Genomic DNA, 9,268 nt, shown 5'->3' with positions numbered 1-9,268 from the left:
TGAATATTTTGAGAAATAATTTTGACACATGTAGGCTAGTATGTGTAATTTGATGCCAAAATGGCAGCAGCAGACTAATCAATTTACTGTCTAATGACAGAAATGAGGAGGAAATATGGCATTGAAATATGTAATTGGTCCATATGAAGCTTTTCCACATTTTACCATTTAAACAAAATTGAAATCGAGGTGTACAGTGACACCAAAAAGGCTCAGACACCCACACCAAAAATATTAAAAACCTACATTTTCATTGACTAGGAAGCTTAACAAGGCAACCAATAGATAGGAAATAAATTAGATGATAGATATTTATTTTTAGTGTATTTTACAGCTGATTTAGGACCTGGTATTATAAGAGATGCTAACAGAAAGCTAACACAAGAGGAAGGTTAACTTTTATAAGGTTATTTATTTCAGGCTCAGCAACTGTGATTAATTGTAATTGAACTTAAGTAACAGAGAGCATAATTGTAATTGACTTTCTGAAGATAAAAAATGTTGTCATTTAATTGTAACTGGAAAAAAATGCTGGTCACTGTAATCATAATTGAATTGTAATTGAACATGGGTAATTGAAAACGTAATTGTAACTGAAAAATGTAATTGACCCATCCCTAATTACTATTAGGAGATTTCATCACTCGTGGAACTAGTTTTTTTTTAAATGTAATTCACCTTAGAACCACTAGATGGGAGAAGAGAATAATTTTCTATATTCTGTTTTAAAAGGGGACATATCATGCCAAATCCACTTTTTTAGCCCTTAAATGCATTTTGTTGTAAAACATAAATGTGTAAATCAATGAAGCACATGTGTTTATTTAATATACTTACAGTTCATATACAAGTCAACACGTTGCATATTTACTGTTAATTTCACGTTGCTTGTCTTTAAAGGTGACATATCATGCTAAATCCACTTTTTTAGCCCTTAAATGCATTTTGTTGTATATTTAGAGTGTTTAGAAGTACAGAAAAGTTCAAATTAGTCTCTTCAGATGCTCCGTTGATATCTTTATATTCTGTTTTGGTCATATTTTTCAATCTGTTTTGATTTTTCTATTCTCTATTACGTTTTTTGAACAATAACGTCACAGTATTTGCAGCAGAACTGCCAAATTAGTACATCAACTCCAGGTCCAACACTTCGAGCAATCTGCCATTTTTATTTCTCGCTTTTATTTTGTAGTCCAAGCTCAAGGATGCAGAAGTTACGAGAGGATAAGTCAAAATGTTCAGTTGTTGGATGTAGTAACCCACACGCTTCATTACAACGTCTCCCAGCATCAGAACCTTTTCAAAGTGCCTGGTTGAGTTTTATTTTTCACAGAAATGTACCCACATCTGTGGATAAGGTCATTTTTGTGTGTGTGAAGCACTTCAAGGATGACTGCTTCATCAACCTCCACCAGTATAAAGAAGGATTTACAGAAAGACTTTGTCTGATTGAGGGTTCAATTCCTTCTATCTTTGGAGACGACGAACAGAGCACTTCGGTAAGCTGTAAATAACGCTAAAAAGTGTGATGATAAGACGTCCCTGTCATTGTTTTGTTAGCATTAGCAGTTGCACCGTCTTCATATGTTAGCGCTGTGTGCTCGTTTTAGATCCTTGATGATATGGCCTACGTGATTTAATTTAAGTCTAAAGTTTTCATGACTCATTTCAGAATTCAGACCCAAGCATTGCAGTTCCGCTTTATATAGACACACAACTGTATGATTTATATCTTAAAAAGGAAGGACTTAAATGTGTGATATCTCCTTTAAAGGTTTCTTCACTTTTCCCTCTGTAGGGAAACTCACTGTGTGTCATATACTCAATCATATACTGTACTGGTAAAGCAGATTTTATGCACCAGGGACAAAAGTAACAATATAACATTTATTTTGGAAATGAAGGTCCTCACCCTGGCTACAGTACGTACAGAGCTCTACACCTCGATGCAAACAGGTGTTAAACAACTGGTCTGCTAGGTATGACATGCATTTCGTAACCCATTTTTTTCTGACCCTAACCCTAACCTCCCCTTCCCCACACCTTACCGTATTCCCAGATACTTCGCCCCAACCCCCTTCTGCATATCCCAGTATAAGCACATTATTTTTTTTTAATCTTTTATATTAATATTTATTTTGATTATTTATTTTTATGAAATTTTTAAAATAAGTGGGGCAATAATCTGTTTTTTATTCTCACAGGAAGCTGCACATCCTTTCCTCTTTCATTGAGTCCTAGACCTGTTTTATTGGAATTTTTTTTTTTTAACTTTTTTCTTTTGATTCCTGATTTAAATTTTTTCATTTGTTTTAATTTTACTATTTTAAATCTGCTGTTATAGGGAAGGGGTTCCTGTAGCCCGTGCTTTTAAAGGTCCCATGTCATGCTATTTTTCACCCACCTCCATTTGTTCTAAGAACCCCAAAAACATAATATTTGAGGTTTATTTTCCCAAACTCACCTGTTTTCCAGAGTTTTAGCCTCTGAAAAGTCACTTTCTGAGCAACTCTACACAAACATACTGATTTGTGCCATACGTATGCATATTCATAAGTGGGCGTGTCTATAGACGGGACACTGACTTCCTCCTCCCCGCATGGTGAGGTAGGGCCAGAGGATGGCCCGCCCTCCTCCCACCCACTCTGTAGCAGAGCTCATGCTGCTTTATAAACACGAGACAGAGCGTGGGGGCGGAGTGTTCGCCGATACATACATAGACTATAGAAAATACATACATAGCACTGCATGAAGGACAATGAAATGCTCACCTTCGTGGGTGTGTCTGTTTACATGTCGCAGAGAGCTTCCTGGAGGTGCGGCTTCTCCAGCTCAGTGCGGCGTCAAATTCTTCACGAAAGTGGAAACGGATCAATGAAAAAAACACTTTGTGCATGTGTATGAAGCCCTAATACCACTTTATGATGTTTAAAGCACAGAAAAGTTGATTTAACTTAAAGCAGAACTAAGTAACTTTTGCTTAGCGCTCCCTCTAAAGGTCCCCTTTGCTTATGTCACTGTCGTAAACACTCCGCACTCCCTAGGCAGCAGCTCCTCCCTACAGTGAGACGGGCAGCGGGAGGATTAAAGCAGCTAATCATGAATAAGCCTACATTCTGAGTGAATGTAGGCTTCACACATATTTAAACAGCAAACCCTCTCACCACATGCTGTCATAAGCCTTTTCTATGTCAAGGAAATCTGCCACCACAGCCTGCTTGTTAATCACTGCCCTTCGAATATCTTTATCCAATACTGCAACAGGAGAGTCCATGGTATTTTTACCAAACCTAAATCTATTTTGATAATTCACAAAAACACAAAAAACACAAAAAAATGCACAAGTCTATTAGTGACCATCTTCTCCATCACCTTACAAAGCACTGAAGTCAATGCAATAGGTCTGTAAGACGACAGAGAGGATGGGTCTTTTCCCGGCTTTAAGATTGGCAAGAACGAGAACAGAGCTGCGAGACTGCCACCGGGTCAGAGGTAGGGAAAGTTGCAAGTGTGGTTTTCTGGCCAGAGACAGCAGGGGGTGATGAAAGACCCCCCAATCAACCCATAAACACTTGTATTACCCTCAGCAGGACTACGAGATGGATTTATCAAGGTGAAAAAGTTACTTAGTTCTGCTTTAACATGGGCTCTTTAAACATAACCCGAACCCTACTTAAAGCAAGAGTTAAGTAACTTTTTCATCATATTGTAGCGACTGCAGTCACTTAAATCGCCCGTGATAAGTCACTTGAACATAGTGGTGCTTTTTGGTCACTCCATCACTTCATCGCTCCAGTAACTACAATATCAAATAGTAAATAGCAGAGCACTGCAGTGATAAGAACCATGCACACCACCAATTAACATGAGCTGCAATAATGGCTAATACTATAATAGATAATCTTTCTAAAGTGACTGTTGTGTATTTAGTTTATGGGATATGGGTTTGTTGAGGTTCAGCACCCTGCAACATTTAAAATCCAAGTTGGCATATGATCTAATGTTCAGAGGGCTCATTAAGTAAAGCTCAGTATGTGAATGAAACCAATCAGCTGTGGCTATGATGGCTGTAAAACCCCCGCAAATAATTAGATATTACCCAGCAGGCAGATTAGAAAACTCAGTAAACCAGTGATTACCCACTAAGGTATTTTTGTGTATCACAGATCACTTAAAGCACCCATTTTTTGAGCTTTAGAAACGTCTAAAGCTGAATAATAAACCTTTGTTGCTAAGATGTGTAAGAAATGCCTTTGCAGTCATTTTTTATCTGCTTTTTGCCATCAGATACACATAATATAATTCATATGTGGGCAATGCCATTTTGAAGTTTTAGCCAATCAGTATTTCACATTTTATGTTGTCTTCACATCAGGGCTACTCGATATATTTCCATTCCCAATGTTACTCTATCGTGAAACAGCATTTTATTCCCACATTCTAGCGCTTAGTTAAGTGTCATTCAATTATTTGACTATTATAACTTTATTCCTAAAATTGGTCGATTTTAAAGATAAACTTACGCTACTCTTACTGCAGATCCGTGCATGACTTCCAGCTGCACAAGGAAGACACCTTAAAACATGGAAGTCTATGAACGATTATTTAATGTGCTTCTTAATGCATATGCAGCTTCCTATAGTAGGAACCTCACATTCCTACACAAACATTTAACAACAACAGTCTTTGAGTTGCGCTGTCTTTGTACTTAAGGTTGAGTATTCCTTTGTTTTCTTTTTTTAAATATATGTTAAGGTTTTGTTTATTCAGACAAGGTTTTTCAGGAAATTCTATCACCTGACATGTTTCGAGCATATCACCTCTGAGGAAGACTGGCAGCTGAAAGTCAAAACACGTACAGTACAAGTGTATTAATATAAATATTTATAATAATAATAATAATATTATAAGATAATAATACATGCTATTTAAAGGCGCCTTTCAAGGTACCCAAGGTCACCGTACAGAAAAACAGGTAAAAAAACAGTAGAAAACAACAAAAAATACAAAGACAATATAAGGTGGACAAGCATTAGCCAATTATACTTTATAGTATATAGAGTATTATTCTTTAATTTTAGTATAAAAAAGTATACTTGGAGTACACGTGAAGTACTTTTTGCTAAGGGTGTAAGACATCTATGAATAGATTTAGCTTTTGGTAACCACGATTTGTCAGTGTGAAAATAATCCAGTTTTACGCCTCGGCTCTAGCATGTGGTGCAGTGAACTGGGGTGCCTTGATTTTCCGCTCGTTTCTTTCCTCCTCACAGTGACACACAAAGCCGATTGCCTCCCGGCTGCCTTTCCATTGGCACAGAGGGCACGTTGGTGAAAAACGGGCACCGACGTTCAACCCCAGCCCAACAGGAAGTGCTGTCGGGGTTGCTATGCAGCTTTGCTCCCCAACCTCAAGAACTCAGGGTTCACTGTTAACAAACGATGTGTGGCGTGGGCAGTAGAACTACCAATTGGAGCAGCCACTCCAGAAGATCTACAGTAAGAATACATCAAGGCAGGATTGGGTGGAGAATAAGAGAGAGTAATAGTTTGTCTCTGGCACTAAAGTGCTGTTGAGGTTTGGCCTCTACTGCTCCTTTTCTTTTTCTTTCCTTCTTGCATCTTTCTTCATTTCTTCTTCTCAGGTTGTCCGTGTCTACCTGTCGCCCAGCTCTGAAGTCTCTCGCTCTCCGATCTGAGACTACAGTCTCATTGGCTCATCCTGTTATCTGTCTCACATCTTATGTTTGACCCTCGAACCTCTTCTTAAGGCGGGCATACACTGTGCTGTTCAGATTGTCTATAACAGATCGGATACAGGTCGCATTTAGGCAAAAAGGTGGGATTTGGGTCGCATTTAGATCACGTAGCATGTGTGTTCTCCACTTGTGGAACTATTTTAGTTGGCAGAACCAAATTATTAAATAAACAAACAAATCATAATCACTTATTACTGTTAACTAATAAAATGCACTTGTACTGCTGGATAAATTCAACATGAGACTTGAGGTCGTGTTGTTGTGTGAAATATCACATCAGTGCTGATATTTCATCGCAACAGCACTCCCTCTTATGTGATATTACTTAAATGGCATTGAAATATTTCAAGCCTTTATTTCTTGAAATGTTGATGATTAAACATACAGTGAAATCACAAAATTCTGGGTCTCCAAAAATTAGAATATTGTAAAAAAGTCCAATTTTGGAAATCATGGTATTACACCCTAATCAGCCTTTAACTCATTGAGTGCCATTCACGTCTATAGACGTGAATTGTGTTTTTTGGCTGGGGTTGCTAGGAGACAGTGTGACTCTCCGGTGAATATCTAACTTGTACCATGATGTAGTGACCAACTGGTGCCATGTAGGTGGCAGCAGCGCACCTTTGGATGAGAGATCCCCTGTGATGGGCAGAGCCCAGAGGGAGAAGAAAGGAGCTTACGAGACAGAAAAAGGAGCTACGAGAGTTGATGCTGAAGTTTCTAGCAGCTCACAGCAGCGCACACTCGACCAGAGCATGTGTGGAACTAAGTAGACTATTTAGAGTGTGGTGATGGTGAGACAAAATGATAAAAAAAAAAAACGGGGCAAGCGGTGGCACTCGGCATGTCCGAGAGGAGGAGGAAGTTGTGTGTGGGGAGAATGATGGGGGGAGAGCCTTGGAGGATGGCCAAAATACAGTAAGCAAACTATTCAACTCTGACCTAGATAGCAAAAGGATAATAATGTTGCCATCAAAAGCCTGGTCTCAGTGTTGTTTTTGTAATTTTATAGAAGGAAAGCAATGTTGAGGTGTCCCTAAAGCAAAAAATAAATGCTTCAAAGTCACTAATAGGTTTTTTCAGAAAAAGCCGTTTTTCTCGGCTTTTTGTCACAAACTGGCGATTTGTGTGAAACTTGCCTCTATTCAACTGCTGAGAGTCTAATCTTTCAGAATCTGATTGTCAATCAGATGTCAGATTGTCATAGTATAAAATATTCTGTGGGTCTTTAAAAATCAGTCAAAATGCTCTAAAAAGGCTGGCACTGAGGGGTAAAAATTTTGAAAATGGCTGGCACTGAATGAGTTAAATGGCCTCTCAGCCTGGGTCAGTAGGCTACACAATCAAGGGGAAGACTGCTGAGCAAGTCATTTAAACATTAAAAACCAAAGTAATGCTAAAGAAGCTGGTTGTTCAGAGTGCTGGATCCAAGCATATTCATAGAAAGTTGAGTGGAAGGAAAACGTGTGGTAGGAAAAGGGATGACTGCAGCTTTGTCAAGCAAAATCCATTCAAGAGTCTGGGGGACCTTCACAAGAAGTAGACTGAGGCTGGACAAACGTTGCATTCCTCGTGTCAAGCCACTCCTGAACAATTAGCAGCGTCTTACCTGTGCTGTTGCTCAGTGGTCCAAGGTCATCTTTTCAGATGAAAGTAAATTTTGCACGAGGTACGGACCGCATTGCTTGAAGTCTAGTGTGAAGTTCCCACAGTCAGTGATGACATGGGCTGTCATGTCATGTCAACGCAGTATCTACCAGGACATTTATAGAGCTCTTCAAGCGTCCTTCTGCGGACAAGCTTTATGGAGATCCTGGTTTCATTTTCCAGCAGGACTTGGCACCTGCCCACACTGCCAAAGGTACCAAAAGCTGGTTCAATGACTGTGGTGTTACTGTGCTTGATTGGTCAGCAGAACTGACCTGACCTGAACCCCACAGAGAATCTATGGGCTATTGACAAGAGGAAGATGAGAGACACCAGACCCAACACTGCAGATGACCTGGAGGCCGCTATTAAAGCAACCTGGGCTTCCATTACACCTGAGCAGTGCCACAGGTTGATCACCTCCATGCCACGCAACATTGATGCAGTAATTCTAGCAAAAGGAAGAATTGCAACCCAGTCTCGCAGAAAAATGTGTAATAGCAACATTTGTCCACAAGCAATATTGTAAGCATTTTACATATGAGGCTCTTACAGTTTGTTCCAGCCAGTCTTTTCAACGGGCTGACGCCAGGTCACGTGACTGTTGACTCTGCTGCCTGCCTAAATGAAAAACATGGCGCACATCTTGTATATTTTAGTGGCAAATTGTCTTATTTCAAGATAGATTGTGGCTTTAGAATTGTTTTGATAACATTTCTCGTGACAAACCTACTCTTAACTTTCATGCAATCGAATCAGTTTATGTAAACGATCAGTAGTTGCTTTGTTTTTTTTGTTACTGGACATTATTCTGTGGGTCATATGACAACCCATGGACGCCAAAAAAATGATAAATCAAAAGCAGATTAAGTGGATGCTCTAATTACTTTGTTAAAACCTTCCCTGTTTTCATCTCCTAACCGTGGTTGGGGGACACAGGGGAGGTCCTTACTCTCCAGAGCCGATCAGGCAGCTTCTCCTCCGGTGTTAAATCCCGTAGACTTCACGCTCATTGAAGAGAGATCAGGCGGTTTTGCTGTTGGAGAACTGTACTTTATTAACCACACTGTAAACATAAATCTTGCTTCCTGTCCGGGTCGCCGTGTCGGACTTTACTCAGGACTATTGAGCGCATAGAAATGAACATACTTTTAAGAAACCTGACATTTCTGTTTTAAATATCCTTGTTTTATTGATCTTATGTAATATTCAAATTTTCCGAAACACTGAATATTGGGTTTTTGTTATCTGTAACACATAATCACTAAAATTTCGAGAGGGGTCCAGCTGCAGCTCCTCTACGCTCAAAATAAAGGCTTGAAATATTTCACTTTATGAGAGGACACATGTTAGCAGTTCATTACAGAATAATGTGTACAAACGTAGCCACTTTCTTTTTTTAGAGTCTAATGAATCTAATCTGTATGTTCAGGGGCGGGTCTAGGAAGTTATTGCTAGGGGGGCACTGCAGGGGCACAGACTCAGATTAAGGTGGCACACTAAATCTCAAATAATAAAACAACCACTTAAAATTGCAGCAAATCATACTGTTCATCCTAAATGACATAATTATTTTCAACGTGGGCATTTCCCTTATATATTCAAGCAACAAAACGTGTTAAACATCTAAAGATAAAAATGCACGTAATATGCAGTTCATGCAATAAAAAAGTTTATATTTGTGTGAATCAAATGCCAGCTGCTCATTGCAACAACTTACATACCAAATGAATGTTTTCCTAAATACATGTTTTAGGTTCAAATATGTAAAACTACTGCCATGACAACAACTAGGAAAGTGAAAAAATAAGAAAGTGGCTAAACCTGATTTAAGAATATTAAATTCCATATGAAAACAT

This window comes from Gouania willdenowi, chromosome 3 (genome assembly GCF_900634775.1).
Source record: "Gouania willdenowi chromosome 3, fGouWil2.1, whole genome shotgun sequence".
NCBI classification, from domain to species: domain Eukaryota; kingdom Metazoa; phylum Chordata; class Actinopteri; order Blenniiformes; family Gobiesocidae; genus Gouania; species Gouania willdenowi.
This window is presented reverse-complemented; position numbering follows the sequence as displayed.